At 48.3% G+C, this 15,022-nt stretch overlaps 2 pseudogenes across 1 annotated transcript; one reads left to right on the forward strand and one right to left on the reverse strand.

The window, feature by feature from the left end:
• Positions 1–112: 112 nt before the first annotated feature.
• LOC100409906 (proline dehydrogenase 1, mitochondrial pseudogene) lies at positions 113–11,973 on the forward strand (annotated as a pseudogene).
• A 458-nt stretch (positions 11,974–12,431) lies between these two features.
• On the reverse strand, positions 12,432–13,755 carry LOC100411699 (protein HEXIM2 pseudogene; annotated as a pseudogene). Its single transcript, XR_013526049.1, has one exon. The product of XR_013526049.1 is annotated as a protein HEXIM2 pseudogene (transcript).
• Between the last annotated feature and the right edge of the window lie 1,267 nt (positions 13,756–15,022).

The following is a 15,022-nucleotide window of genomic DNA, read 5'->3' on the forward strand; positions in this document are numbered from 1 at the left end:
CCCTTCCCCTTTTCTACTCACAGGACCACAGATGCCCCCACCCCAACCTAGCAGATGCAGGCTGTCTGGGCAGTATTGCAGCCTTCACTTCCGTGCCTAGCTCTTTGAAGGCATGCGGTCTCTGGCTGTCACTGTGATGGGGGTGCAGGCTCACTGCAGCCCAACAGGGCCCTCTCTGACTTCTCACCTGGCCCCCTCTGATAAGGAAACACCACCCTGGCATGCTTGGGCGGTGCACCAAGGAGTCCTGGAAGCTACCAGACTCCCTACAGTGGGATCATTTCTAAGTATGGCCAGGCAAGGCTGTTTCTTCCATCCAATTTTGCTCTGAGATCCAGAGTTTTAATCTGGAGAGATTCTGTGGCCTTCAGGCCTGTGGAAGAGGAAGTGAATGCTCAAGGGCAGCTCCAGGCCTCCCCTATCTCTCATGAGGATGTGGTCCCAAGGACATGAAGCTACTGTCCTACGGATGCTGATAGCAGGGTCCCAGCAGTCCAAGGTGTCTGAGAAAGCTGTCCCACTGCTGGGAAATGGCACTACCCAGCAAACACAAGGCACAGATGTTCCCTGAGGCCATAGTGCTTACACCAATCTAATGACCTAATTAGATACAGCTAAAACAAATCTTATGAGTACTAATTGTGGGGAAAGCAACCCAGGCACTTATGACAAACTGAAGTCTAATTGTATAATACGGTACATAATAACCTGCCCCTGGGCTTTGTCTTGATTCGGAGAATGGTTTGACCTGAGTGGTGCATTTTTCTTTTATTTTTTAGGATTCAATGGTGAAAGCAAGCTGGATCTAATGAGGCTGTCCAGGGATTATGTTGAACAAACATCAAACTTCTTTCCACAATCAATATTTAAAGATATTTCTCTTGCTCTGTATTCACTAGATATTTAGCTTTATAAAAATAAAGTATCATTGTGTGATATTATGAAATAGATATTTGGTCTTTGTCCATATTTCTTGACATACAAGTTCGGAAATTCTTGAAAATTTCAAAATGTTCAGTGTCTCTTTGTATGCTGATGATTGGCAGTGAGTGGCAGTCCCTAGGTAGCTTTGGGATGGAGTTGGTCACCAGGAAGACCAAGGCAGGACTGGAGGATTGGGAGTTCAGCCCAATCCCACTCTCCAGGGAGAAGAGGCACTGAGAATTGAGTCAGTCACCAATGGCCAATGTTTTAATCAGTCATCTATTGTGAAATAAAAAAACTCAAACTTAAGGCTACTGGAACTTTAAATAATTTGCGCCTTGGGAGAAACGTGACTGTGTGGTCTCAGTCCTTTAACATAGAGCTGCCCCTTCTGCTTCTCCAATTATAGATGAACTCCTTTTCTTATTTTTTGTTCTGTAAAATGACGAAGAAAGACTGAATGGCACCAGAGATAAGACCCCTCTCCTGTTAATTACTGATCTTTGTTAGAGATTAACTTCTCCCTTTATTATCTTGCACTCAACTCAGACCAGAGGACGCAGAAGACCCCATGACTATTATATCCTCAATGTGTAATGTTAAATACCCTTCCCGAAAAAGAACACAGCCTATAACCAGTCCAATGGTTGTAACTATGCACTAACCATGTACAGACAATGTTAACATCCTATTGAACTTCCTGAAACCTTGCCAATATCAACAACCTTCACACCCCTTTACTTTAGAATGCCAATTCCGTTAGCTTGGAGTTGGCATTTCCAGGTGGCTGTTTTCAAGCTTTGAGCTCGAATAGAATAAACTCTGTATTTAATCATATTTTCTTAATCTCATTATTTAAGGAGGATACTATGTAACCTTAAGCTTTCATAAAAACCCAAAAGGACAGGGCTTTAGATAGCTTTTAGATAGCTGGACACATGGAAGTTGCTGGAGGGTGGTACACCCAGGGAGGGCATGGAAGTTTCAAGCCTTTTTCCACATGCCTTGCTCTATGTATTTTTTCATCTGTATCCTTTGTAATACCTTTTGTGATAAACTAGTATTGTATTTCCCTGAGTTCTATAAGCCACTTTAGCAAATTAGTCAAACCTAAGGAAGGGGTCATGGGAGCCCCAATTCATATCCTGTTGGTCAGAAGTACAGGTAAAATAACCTGAGGCTTGCCACTGGCATTGGAAGTGGGGCACCATCTTGGGGACCAAGCTCCGAACCTATGGGATCTGATAATCTCCAGGTGGATGTTGTCAGATTGAATTGGAGGGCACCAGATAATATCTGCTACAGAACTGATCACTTGCTTGGGGGAAAAGCCCACAGGCACTACGTATGAAAGCAGAGGAAACACTTTTTTTCCACTCAGATTGACACACCATTTTCTTTTCTTTTGTTTTTTTTTTTTGAGACGGTGTTTCACTCTTGTTACCCAGGCTGGAGTGCAATGGCATGATCTCGGCTCACCGCAACCTCCGCCTCCTGGGTTCAAGCAATTGTCCTGCCTCAGCCTCCTGAGTAGCTGGGACTACAGGCGCATGCCACCATGCCCAGCTAATTTTTGTATTTTTTAGTAGAGACGGGTTTCACCTTGTTGACCAGGATGGTCTTGATCTCTTGACCTCATGATTCACCCGCCTCGGCCTCCCAAAGTGCTGGGATTATAGGCATGAGCCACCGTGCCCGGCCTTGACACACCATTTTTATTTCCTATTGGAAAGTCTTGGGTGGGGGTGGTGAGAGGATTGGGTATATTATTTTTTAAATAAAAGGACATAGTTTAAAAATTCACCATCTTTGGCATTGGTTTATCATGGCCTACCTATCTTGTTATTATTGAGGATTGAGGGCTGGGTTTGGGATAGGCGGGATGGCCTCAGATCCTGACTCCTCTGCTTTTAGCTTGGTGACCTCGGACAGGTCACTTCTCGTTCCTGTGCTTTAGTTTCCTCCATGGTAAAATGATGTTGGTATGGTAATAATAGTACTTCTCCACATAGCCTTTGTGAGGACTAAGAAGATGGTCCATGTGGGAGCATTTGGCTTGTGGGACACAGTGAACAGTCAATAACCATTGGCCCTGATTACATTCAGATGGTTTTCATCATGCAACATGTACCAAAGGGACTCAAGAACTGTTTCTTTACTGCTGACAGCATTAAGTTAAGGCACAGCAACCCCAGACTCTCTTAAGAAGCCACATGGCTCATGCAGTTGCCCAGTGGGTTATTCTTGCCCACTCCACAGATAAAATCAATTCATTGAAACTGGGACATTACAGTAGAGAAAGAGTTTAACGCAGAGCTAGCCAAGTGGAAGGATCAGAGTTATTACTCAAATCTGTCTCCTCAAAGACTCAGGGTCTAGGATTTTTATGGGTCATTTGGTGGGGAGGGGGATAGGAAGTGGGTGCTGCTGGTTGGTTGGGGTTGAAATCATAGGGTTATGGAAAAGGGTCCTCATGCTCTGAGTCAGCCTCTGGGTGGGGGACACAAAGACTGGCTGAGTCATGAGTCAGGTCTGGATGGGGTCAGTCAATTGCCAGAATGCAAAAGTCTGAAAAACATTTCAATCTGAGGTTCTACAATAGTGTTGTTATCTGTAGGAGCAATTGGGGAAGTCACAAATCTTGGGACCTCTGGCCACATGACTCCCAAGCAATAAGAAATTACAGAAATGACACAAACATTTTAGCAGAATCCAGGCCCCTTGCATAATCATAAACTCACAGCAAGAAGGGGGTTAGCTGGAAGGAGGAGCTATTATCCTTGCTTCAAAGTTAAACTATGGGCCTGGTGTGGTGGCTCACACCTGTAATCCCAGAACTCTGGGAGGCTGAGGTGAGCAGATCACCTGAGGTCAGGAGTTCAAGAACAGCCTGGCCAGCATGGCAAAACTCTGTCTCTACTAAAAAATACAAAAATCAGCTGGATGTGGTGGTACGCATTTGTAACCCCAGCTACTCGGGAGGCTGAGGCATGAGAATCACTTGAACCCAGGAGGTGGAGGTTGCAGTGAGCTGAGACTGCACCACTGCACTCCAGCCTCAGTGACTGAGCAAGACTATGTCTCAAAACAAAACAAAAACAAAGTTAAACTATGAACTAAATTCCTCCCATGGTTAGACTGGCCTATGCCCAGTAAGGAGTGAAGCCTGTGGGGTTAGAAGCGAGATGGAGTCATCCATGCTAGACTTGTCTCACTGTCATAATCTTTGCAAAGGTGCTTTCACTCAGCTTTTCTTCCCAACTTTCTCCTCTGTAAATATCTGTGTTTGCATTTGACTGGAAGGAGTTCTAGAAGACTTCCCAAGATTATCCTATGGAGGAGACAAGGCAGATGTGCGTTCAGTGCAAGGAGGGATTCCAATGACACGACCTAAATAACACTGGCTACTTCTTCTTTTAACTTCTCAAGTACTTCATCAAACTTAAAAGTCCTCCTTTTAAAATGTCTGTTAGAATTTGTTTTTGTATTTTAGCATTTGTAAGCCTCTGTACTAAGTCTGAAACCTATTTCTCCAATGGGATGTTTTAAGACCTCTCAGTAGATCTTGCCACACAGAAATGAAATGAGAAAACCTAGTTCTTCCCGGTATTTTTCTGACTGAATGGGTGCAGGAGACGGGACCAAGCCACTGGCCCAGTGCTTGGCGTCTGTAGGGAGCAGCACGGGTTTGATGAGCAGAGCACAGTGTTTGTGTGAGAAGCTGCTAATACCAATCTTCAGAAACAATCTCCAGATATGGGGTTGACCAAGGATGGTAGTTTCTACCCCAAACAGAGCCTCAGAATTTTCTTTGCCAACAGTAATAATAAATCCCACCTTAATGCCCTTGGCCCAAGGCCAGGGGAATGATGATTAAAGAGGGTGGGGCAGGCCAGAAGATCCCTGTTTCCAGGAATACTGTTTGAACTAAGAGCTCTTTTTTGGCCAAGCCTATCTCTGATCCTGGGGAGCTGGAGACAGACTTTGCCTTCCCAGACATCACATCATTCCTTTGCCAACATCAGTGTCCAGTGACATTCTCCCAGTGCCAATGAATCCAAAGATGAAATGAGACTAACTGACAGCTTCTACACTCTGAGAACTAGGCCTCCCCACCTAACGAGCTGGGCTGCTTTTGGCCTGGTTTCCCATGAAAAAGAGACTTATAAGGTTACTCTGCCTTATAAGTTTGAATCCAAGGCCCGGTTTCAGTCACTAGATGGGGGATGCTCCCCTGCTTAGTGCCAGCACTCACTTTACCAGGAGAGGCCATGCCTCAGTCCATTGTACAGGGTCACTGTGTGACCCTCAACAAGATCAAGGGTCTATATCTGGCCAGAACAGAGCTGTGAAAGGAACTTCTTAGAACCTTGCAGTGGGCAGAGGTCTCATTGATCATTCAGCCCTGTCTTCTCATGGGCTGCCAAGGAAAACAGCCCCGAAAGGCAAAGTCACCTCCCCAAGGCCACACAGCAACAGGCAGCTAGGATGAAGCCTGGGTCTTTTATTTAAAAGCCTAGTTGCTTTCTCCACTGTAATATTACTGCCCTGTATTATTTAATAGTTTTCTAGGACTGCCATAGCAAATTAAGACTTGGTGGCTTAAAACCAAAGCAATTTATTCTCTTACAGTTCTGGAGCTTAAGAGTCCAAAATCAAGGTGTTGGTAGGGCCACACTCCCTCAGAAGCACCGAGAGAGAGTCTGTCCTTGCTCCTCCTGACTCATGGCAGCACCACTCCCATCTCTGCCTTGCCTTCCTGTGGCCTTCTCTCTGTGTCTGTGTCTTCTCCCTTTCACGCCTCTTTTAAAGACACTCATCATTGGATTTAGGCTCTGCCCTGATCTAGGATGTTATCATCTTCAGGTCTTTCACTTAATTACCTTTGTAAAGATCTTTTTCTCAAATAAGTTCCCATTCACAGATTCCACAGGTGAGGCTGTGGACATATATTTTGGGGGCCGCAACTCAAGCTGCATCCTTAGGATTATTCTTTGTTGTTCCTCTCTGGAGCTCAGAGCCCTTTTGTCAGGCCCTGTTCCAAGAGTCCTCTGCAGTCCTCCCTCACATCCACGCCCATTCTTCCACTCTCTCTTTTCAAATAGGTCTGCTCAGTATCTCACTTGTGCAAACACTTATTTATTAATTCTTTCTTTCAATATTTGAATGCCTGCCAGATACAGTGTATTAATCATTTATTTTTACTATGTGTTTTTGATGCTTTGCTATCTTGGGGCCTTGCTGACCCTGGAGAGACTGTTTCTCCCAGGGCTAAACCCTGGAAATGGAAGCACCTTGTGTAGGAATGTGCCTTTCAAATGCACACTAACCAATCCAGAGCCCACACCCCCAGCTACCTTCTCTATAAGGCTCTCACCCAGGGCCAGGTGCCAAACAACTAGGGACAGTCCCTATGCACCTACATTTGCTGAAGTTATTTAAACTAGCCAATACCAAACCCTCTTAAACTGGCTGGCTTGTTCCTTCCCATGAAAACCACAATAAAGGCTCTCGTCCTTTATTGGGAATAGGAGGGAGCAAAAGGTCCGCTCTTGTTCACTGTGCCACACAACTCCTGAAAAATTGTGTATTAACTGCATTGGTATGAATATAATTCTATATATTCTATTTGAGCTGCTTTCAAAAGGAATCCTCAGTCTACAGAAAGATTCAAAGAAGGTAGAAACTGCCCCCAAACAAGGTGCCTCTGAAAATTCACGGTAAGGCTGGTTCAAGGCCAGTCTTGGTTTTGGAATGAGGGAGGTTCTCATGAGAGAAACCTCTTATGCTTTTCTCTCATTACTTCTGCCTCCCGACTGACCCCAGGACTTCCCCAGGTCCCCTCTACCCCTCTTCGTGGCATAGAAGGCCCCTTCCTCTTGGGAACTGTGAGTATAACAATCTTTTCAATGGCAATTTCCCCCTGATCTCTTGGCCTCACCATATCTGAATACTAATAAAACCTATATTTTAAACCACCAATCCCTGACTGGGATAATGGAGCTACATAAGGTATAGGCTGTGCTCTTATCCAAGACAGTCCCAAGTAAAGCCCAGTAGCTTATCGCAGGTGAATGGGTATTCTTCTCCCTGTTATCCCCAGAATCAGAAGGAGAAGAGACCTTGAAAACCTTGGAGGACTTTGTAAATCCAAACCCATGGCCAGAGCAGACAGCCCCCCCGCCGAGTTCTGGTGGGGATTATCCATATTCTTCAACATCTCTGGGGCAGGAGCTCACAGCTTCATGGGACATTCAGCTTGTCTTCAGACAGATAAAAATAGTGGGACTGTTCCCAGGAACCAAACTGACCTCTAGTGATCACTTTTCTTATTTCCATTTATTCAAAAATGCACTGTTTAATAATTCATTCTAGAAATTGTATTTTAACAGGGTACCCCTGGGCTCTTGAGTATATCAAAGCAACATTTCTGGACTTTAGGGAATGTAGGCACATCTCTTGGAAGAGTTGTTTTGAGGTACAGGCCCTGGCCACTCCTTGCCCCAAACATCGCACCCCAGAGAACCTCTCTCATTCCAAAACCAAGACTGGCCTTGAACCAGCCTTACCATGAATTTTCAGAGGCACCTTGTTTGGGGGCAGTTTCTACCTTCTTTGAATCTTTCTGTAGACTGAGGATTCCTTTTGAAAGCAGCTCAAATAGAATATATAGAATTATATTCATACCAATGCAGTTAATACACAATTTTCCAGGAGTTGTGTGGCACAGTGAACAAGAGCGGACCTTTTGCTCCCTCCCATTCCTGCTGTGCAACTCATCTGTGTGTACCCTTAGCTCTGGAGTCAGAATGCCTAGGTTTAATCCTGGCTGTCAGACCTCAGTTAAATTATTGAACCTCCTTCACCACCCTCAATTTCTATCACTTGTAAAACTGTGATATGCTACCACATAAACCTGGGGATCTGAGTGACGTGCCCCATCACTCACACAGTCCACTGCAGGCATTTCTGGTTATTCCAAGTCTGGTTCCTTTTGCCTTATAGGCTCTGCCCAAGACGGGCTCAAAAGCCAGTGAGTCCTCAACTGTTTTGTGAGTGGATGGGGAGAAATGACAGTATGCCAGGAAAGAGAATTTTTATGGACCAGGCTATTTCTTTTACTAGAACACAGTCATATAACCATGTCTGACTGCAAAGGAAGCTGAAAGTGCAATCTACCTGTGTGGCCTGGAAGGAGAGGCCAAGTAGGCAGACAGCTAGTCAGTCTCTGCATAGTGGGAGTATTGTCCCTAGGGGATGAGAAAACTTACACTTACAGAAATTAAATACTTGCTCAAGGTCTTTCACTAAATGTCAGAGGCAGACTTCAAACCCAGGTCCAACTGGCTTCAATATCTTTAGCTTGTCACCATCTAGACTGTCTCCCAGGGGCACAGAATTATCCCTGGGCTGGGCCCAGCAATCCGATGAGATGAGGGTACAAGACCCAGTTGGATGTGAATTCACAAGGTCACAATCCCTATCATCTGAATCTTTGACTAGTTAGGCGGAGGTGATGTGTCTTGTGTAAGAGCACAAGGCAAGGGTTTGCCAGAGCCAATAAAGCCAGGGTGGAGTCTGATGTGGAGCTGAAAAGAAACCCTGGTGGGCAGCATCTTTGGGGGAGGTTAAGCAGGGACCCTCCTCCACTTTTGCTGAGAGTTTCAGTCTGGCTTCCTGAGTCTTTCTAAAAGTATTTATCTAGTGTAAGACAAAGAAAACAAACATACATGGCCTGAACCAACCCCTTTGGAGAGTTGGAAAAATTCCACTTGTGGACAATTTTATTTGCTCTCAATTCTCTGATTCCTTTGCTAACTCTTGGTATTTCAGTTTAATATTAAGCCCATCAACTTGCCTCAAGAGATTAAGTCACAATCAATAGAAACTGAAGGAAAAGGTGGTAGGAGTTATTTTATTTAGACAGTTCATCTCTGTCTTCTGGATGTTGGTGCAATAAAACTTAGGAAATTGTTCTAATAAAGCAAAGCTCAGGGGAGGAAGCTTTCAGTGCATGGCAGCAATGTGGATGCTGGGGCACTGGGCAGCAAGCCGGTACACCATGTGGCTGCAGACTCAGAAGGGGAGGTGGCTGAGGGAAGCATTCCCATTTGCAACCAGGACCTTAAGCAGGCAAAGAAGAGTGAGAAGAGTTTGTGGGAAGGAGAGCTACAGAAGAGTCATATCTTACCCTTGATTGGCACTAAGATGATGGACAGCAATATAAAGTGTGCCTTTTTATCAGGGGATAGGTTCCTCTCTTATAACTGAATCCAAGTTTGGCTGCTCACCACTCAAAAGGCAAACTCAAGAGACAAAAGTTGGTGAGAGGAAAAGCAGGTTTATTCAGGAGCTGACAACCTGAAGAGATGGTGGACTAGTGTCACGAAGGCCATCTCAAGTTTTTCAAGCTGGCCAGAGGGTTTTTATGGGAGGGATGATATGGAGGAGCTATGTGCATGGGTTGACTATATGTGGGTTAGTATGTCTAGTCTCGATGACCATCTTAAGCAATGAACCATCTGCTGATCCGTCTGGCACCAGCTTGACTGCAACAGGAATACGCGTTAACTGCTCAGCATTCTTCCCAGGGTGGAATATTCTGCAACCTTAATTCTGTGCTTCATTCTTCAAGACCAGTTCCTGAAGTTCTTTAAGCAGAGCATATAAATAGCTTTGCTATTCTATTCATTTAATGCTGGACATAAAAAGCCCAGCATAAAATGAAGTGGGAAAAAAAAAAGAAAAAGAAGAATTGCTCTTCAAGATGGGATGGTGGTTTTTCTGTTACACTCTCACTCCGCTAGAATACAGAGACATTTTGGTAAGACTTGTATTATCCAGAACAAAAGATCCAATAACATTGAGGGTTAAAGAACAAAGGCTAGGCGCGGTGGCTCATGCGTGTAATTCCAGCACTTTGGGAGGCCAAGGCAGATGGATTACCTGAGGTCGGGAGTTTGAGACCAGCCTGACCAACATGGAGAAACCCCGTCTCTACTAAAAATACAAAATTAGCCGGGCATGGTGGTGTATGCCTATAATCCCAGCTACTCAGGAGGCTGAGGCAGGAGAATTGCTTGAACCTGGGAGGCAGAAGTTTCAGTGAGCTGAGATCGTGCCATTGCACTCCAGCCTGGGCAACAAGAGCAAAACTCTATCTCAAAAAAAAAAAAAAAAAAGAACAAATAAGTTTTTCTCTCTAGCTTACAGTCTGTATGTAGACCATCCAGAAGGGTGGAGCAGCTCTATTCTTTAAGCCATTCAGAAGTGCAGGGCCCTGGAAATCATTGCCAGATTCTACCCTGTATTGTGATTGCCACACCAGTCTGTGCTCCAGCTTGCTGACATGCATTCAGAGCGCTTTAAGGCCCAGACCTAGAAAGGGCAAATATTACTTCCTTCCCATGGAGATAAATCAGCAATAGGACCACACTCAGGAAATGTCCACCCTGGGTGGCCATGTCCAACTACAACCCTGTTACATTGATTTAGAAGAAGAGAAAGGGTTTTGGTGGGTTACCAGATGACTAGCACGGATCTCAACACTGAGGAAGGGGAAAGGATCCTTTAGCATGGAAATGATCTTGTGATATAGTTACAGGAGCATGTGGGTAATACAAAAGGCCCTCAAGTGGCTGGTAGGCACCCTACCAGCAGGATACACAGTGGTCCCTCTCCACCTCATCTGAGTAGAATCTGATGGAACAAAATGACTGTCTACTAAAACCAGGGAATAGGGAGAGGAGCAGAATTCTGCAGACCAGGCTGCTCAGAAGAGGAAGAGAGAGAGTCTACAGAAGCCCACCGGGCCTTCAGAGACCACAGAGATGGCGTCATTACCCCACACCTACTTCTATGCCAACGAAGCCAAGTGCAACAGCTATATGGAGACATTATTGCACCGCATCAAGGCCTCAGGTGCAGCCAGCGACAATGGCTTCTTAGCCATTAAGCTCACGCTACTGGAGAGACCCCAGTTTCTGCTGCAGTTCTCAGACATGCTGACCAAGTGGAGATACTTCTTTCACCAAATGGCTACGGAGCGGCGGGCCTGGCTGCCATGGACACCAAGCTGGAGGTGGCGGTGCTGCAGGAAAGCGTCGCAAAGATGGGCATCGCATCCAGGGCTGAGATTGAGGACTGGTTCATGTCAGAGATCCTGGGATTGTCTGGCACCATGGATCTGCTGGACTGGAGCAGCCTCATCGACAGCAGGACCAAGCTCTCCAAGCACCTGGTGGTCCCTACCACACAGACCGATAGCTGGAGCCCCTGCTGTCCCAGTTTACTAAGGAGGAGGAGCTGCAGATGACGAGGATGCTGCAGCGGATGGACGTCCTGGCCAAGAAAGCGACAGAGGTGGGTGTGCGGCTGATGGTGGAGGCTGAGCAGACCTACTTCCAGCCAGCCATCAGCTGCCTGACGCTAGAGATGCAGCGCAGATTCAACGTAGAGAGGCCACTCATCTTCAGCACGCACCAGTGCTACCTCAAGGATTCCTATGACAATGTGACCCTGGATGTGGAGCTGGCTCGCCGTGAGGGCTGGTGTTTTGGTTCCACCCTGGTGTGGGGCGCATACATGGCCCAGGAGCGAGCCCGTGAGGCAGAGATCGGCTATGAGGACCCCATGAACCCCACGTACAAGGCCACCAATGCCATGTACCACAGGTGTCTGGACCACGTGTTGGAGGAGCTGAAGCACAATGCCAAGGCCAAGGTGATGGTGGCCACCCACAACGAGGACCCAGTGCGCTTCAGGCTGCCCAGGATGGAGGAGCTGTGCCTGCATCCCGCTGGCCACCAGGTGTATTTTGGCCAGCTGCTAGGCATGTGTGACCAGATCAGTTTCCTGCTGGGCCAGGCAGGCTACCCCGTGTACAAGTATGTGCCCTAGGGTCTGGTGATGGACGTGCTGCCCTACCTGTCCCGCCGGGCCCTGGAGAACAGCAGCGTCATGAAGGACGCCCATCAGGAGCGGGAGCTGCTGTGGCTGGTGCTCTTGTGGCGGCTCCGAACTGGCAGCTTCTTCCATCGCCCTGCCTAGCACCCTCGAACCCACCCTTGGCCTCCAAGCACCCCAGCTGCGGCCTCCAGGGACCCTCGCCCCTCCAGGCCATCACCACAGCTGCAGCCAACCCCATCCTCACACAGATTCACCTTTTTTCACCCCACACTTCAGAGCTGCTGGATGTGGGCCAGGTGCCTCCCAGCCCCGCCTAGGGTGTGGGCCGAATCTGATACCTGCCTGAGAAAGCTGCCGGGAACTGTCGGGAACTCTCCTCGGATGTGTGGGCCCAAGTCCCTACCTCCGTGACCCGCATGTCCTTGGACCTAGAGGATTGTCTGCCTTCTGCCAGGGCCAGCCCACAGAGCTCCAGCCCCCTCGGGGAGCAGTGGCCGGGCTGGGGAGGCCTGTCTGGTCAATAAACCACTGTTCCTGCAAGAAAAAACAAAACAAAACAAAACAAAACAAAACAAAACAAAACAAAACGAAAATAAAACTTTTTTGTGGTCCCACCAAGACCATTTAATTTCTCTGTAAAAAACAGGTTGACACGGAAGAACCAACTGTGAAAATGGTGAGGTGGGAGTCTGAATCGACTTAGCCGTTCTCAGGGGGCACAGGATGTTGAGGGTGGTTTTCATCTGCCACCTGCCTCCTTGAGACCCAGCTGACCTGAGTGTGCATGAAATAAGACCTTCTCCTTGTGTCCACCAGGCTCCGGGGCACCCCTAGGTACCCGGCTCCTCGTCACAGCGGCAGCTTTCTCGGTTCCACATCTGGTTCTCCTGCCGAAGCCTCTGGTTCTCGGTCCGGAGCCTCTCGACCTCGGCGGCCAGCTCCTCCACCTGGCGGCAGGACTGCTGGCCTGTGCATGCCTGCAGCTGCTGCAGCCTCCTGCTCTCCTCCTTGGCCTGCGACAACCGCTTCTCCAGCTCCAGGTAGTCTCGCACCAGCTCCTGCTTGCTGCGACCATGCAGGCTCTCGGTGCGGAAGCGCTCGTAAGCCTCAGAGAAGTCCCTCTGCTGGAACTCACCGTGCACTTGGCCCCGTCCGTCACTGTCCCCGGCCTCACTCTCCCCACTGGAACCTGGGTGGGAGACCCCAGGGGGCAAATCCAAGTTGAGCTCTTCCGGGTCTTGGTCATTCATCAGGAACTGGGTGGTGTTGCAGGGGGCCACGGGCTGGCCTTTGGCGAACATCTGCTCTCGGACCCGGGACGCCCTCTGGCTCTGCCTCTCATCCCGTTGTTGTTTCTCAGCCCAGCTCAGCTCCAGGTAGGGCCGCCAGTGCCTTCTGCGCTTCGACGGCCGCGGACGGTGTTTCTTCCGGGCCAGTACGGCCTCAGCTAAGCAGCCCCCTGAGCTCTGGGTCCAGGGACTCCTACTGTTCCAGCCCAGGCCTCCAACAGCCCCAGCAAGATCTTCATCTTCTGAGTGGCTCTCCATCCGGGGTGTCAGGGGCAGGGAACCACCAGGGTCATGATGCTCAGGGGGTGTTTGGGGGCTCCCTGGGGCACCAGATGTCTTGGCCTCCTCCAGGGCTGCTGGTGACTCTGCATTACAGGCAGTCTGGTTCGGAGTGGCCATCATCTTCTGTTTCAAATCTTTCTGCAGACGCCTGGAACTAGTGAAACCGCGTGTTTCCCGAGACCCCAGAAGAAGAGAGGCTGGTGAAATGGCTCCCCTCTGCCGTCCTTCCACAGGGGCGCGGATGCTGAGGCCAAGCTCTGCCGACTTCCCTCCCAACCGCCATTCGGCCTGGGTATGGCGGCGAGGCCCCGCCAATCGGGACTCCCACTTCGACTGGCGAGGTGGGGGCAATGCCAGATTCCAGAGGCTGGCGCCGCGGGGGAGGGCGGAGGTCGCAGGTCGCAGGTCGCAGGTCGCAGGTCTGGCCGCGTGTCCCTCCGGTGTGGCAGTCAGCTGGAGTCTCCGAGGGCAGAGACCCCAGTGCACCCACCCACCTTAACTAGCGTACACCAAAGCGCCATCTCGCCATTCCTCCCGCTTTTTTTTAAGAGCTTTAATATCAGAAACTTTAATTTTTATGTATCTTTATTCTTCAAACTTCATGTCAAATTACAAATAAACAGTCCATACCATACCAAGAAGAGTTGGAGGTGTGATGTGGAGCTGCTGCACGAAGCGGAGTGAAGGGCCATGTCTGCTGAAGAGGTCCTATGTGAGGAAACACAAGCTGAGCAGTCAAGAGATTCCATTTCTGAACATCCCTGTGACTGTTCTCAGAAAGGACGAGAAGGGGCCAGGCACAGTGGGTCACACCTGTAATCCCAGCACTTTGGGAGACTGAGGCGGGTGCATCACCTGAGATCAGGAGTTCAAGAACAGCCTGGGCAACATGGTGAAATCTGTCTCTACTAAAAATACAAAAATTACCCAGGTGTGGTGGCAGTCACCTGTAATCCCAGCTACTTGGGAGGCTGAGGCATAAGCTGCTTGAAGCCAGGAGGCAAGGTTGCCACTGCATTCCGGACTGGGCGACAGAGCAAGACTCTGTCTCAAAAACAAAAAGAAATTATTTTGGATCCTGAGTATGTGAGTGACTCATTTATGAATGAGCCGTTCTTCCCCCTTCCACCATGGCACCATGGGGAGGGGGGCCATGGTGCTGGGGCTGCACTTCTCTACTCCAGCTTAGTGAGGAAGAGATTCTCAGCAGAAGCTCTGTGGACCCACACAAGGTTGATTTCCCTGGATGTTTTCCTCTGGTAACCTGGATTTTACTCATATCCCCCCACTACTCTTATAATTCCCTATCTAATGTCTGTCTTCATTTCCACACATTTAAACACCATGACAGCAGGAATCCCAACATTCTAGGTCAGTACAGTGCACAGAGTTCTTAACACCTGCTCAACACATAGCAGGTAATTAATAACTACAAATTGAATTTCTATGAGGCCCTGTGGATTGCTGCCAAACAGGAGAATGGCTTGGATTGGCACTAAGGAAGATGCAGGTCACATCCCTGGCAGGGCAGCTAGAACACTCCAGGGTTTCAGAGCCACATCAGGGCTTTAGGCAGAGCATTCCAGCTTCCAAGGCCTTGCCCGTGGCAGACTCAGCAC

This window comes from Callithrix jacchus, chromosome 14 (genome assembly GCF_049354715.1).
Source record: "Callithrix jacchus isolate 240 chromosome 14, calJac240_pri, whole genome shotgun sequence".
In the NCBI taxonomy this organism is placed as follows: domain Eukaryota; kingdom Metazoa; phylum Chordata; class Mammalia; order Primates; family Cebidae; genus Callithrix; species Callithrix jacchus.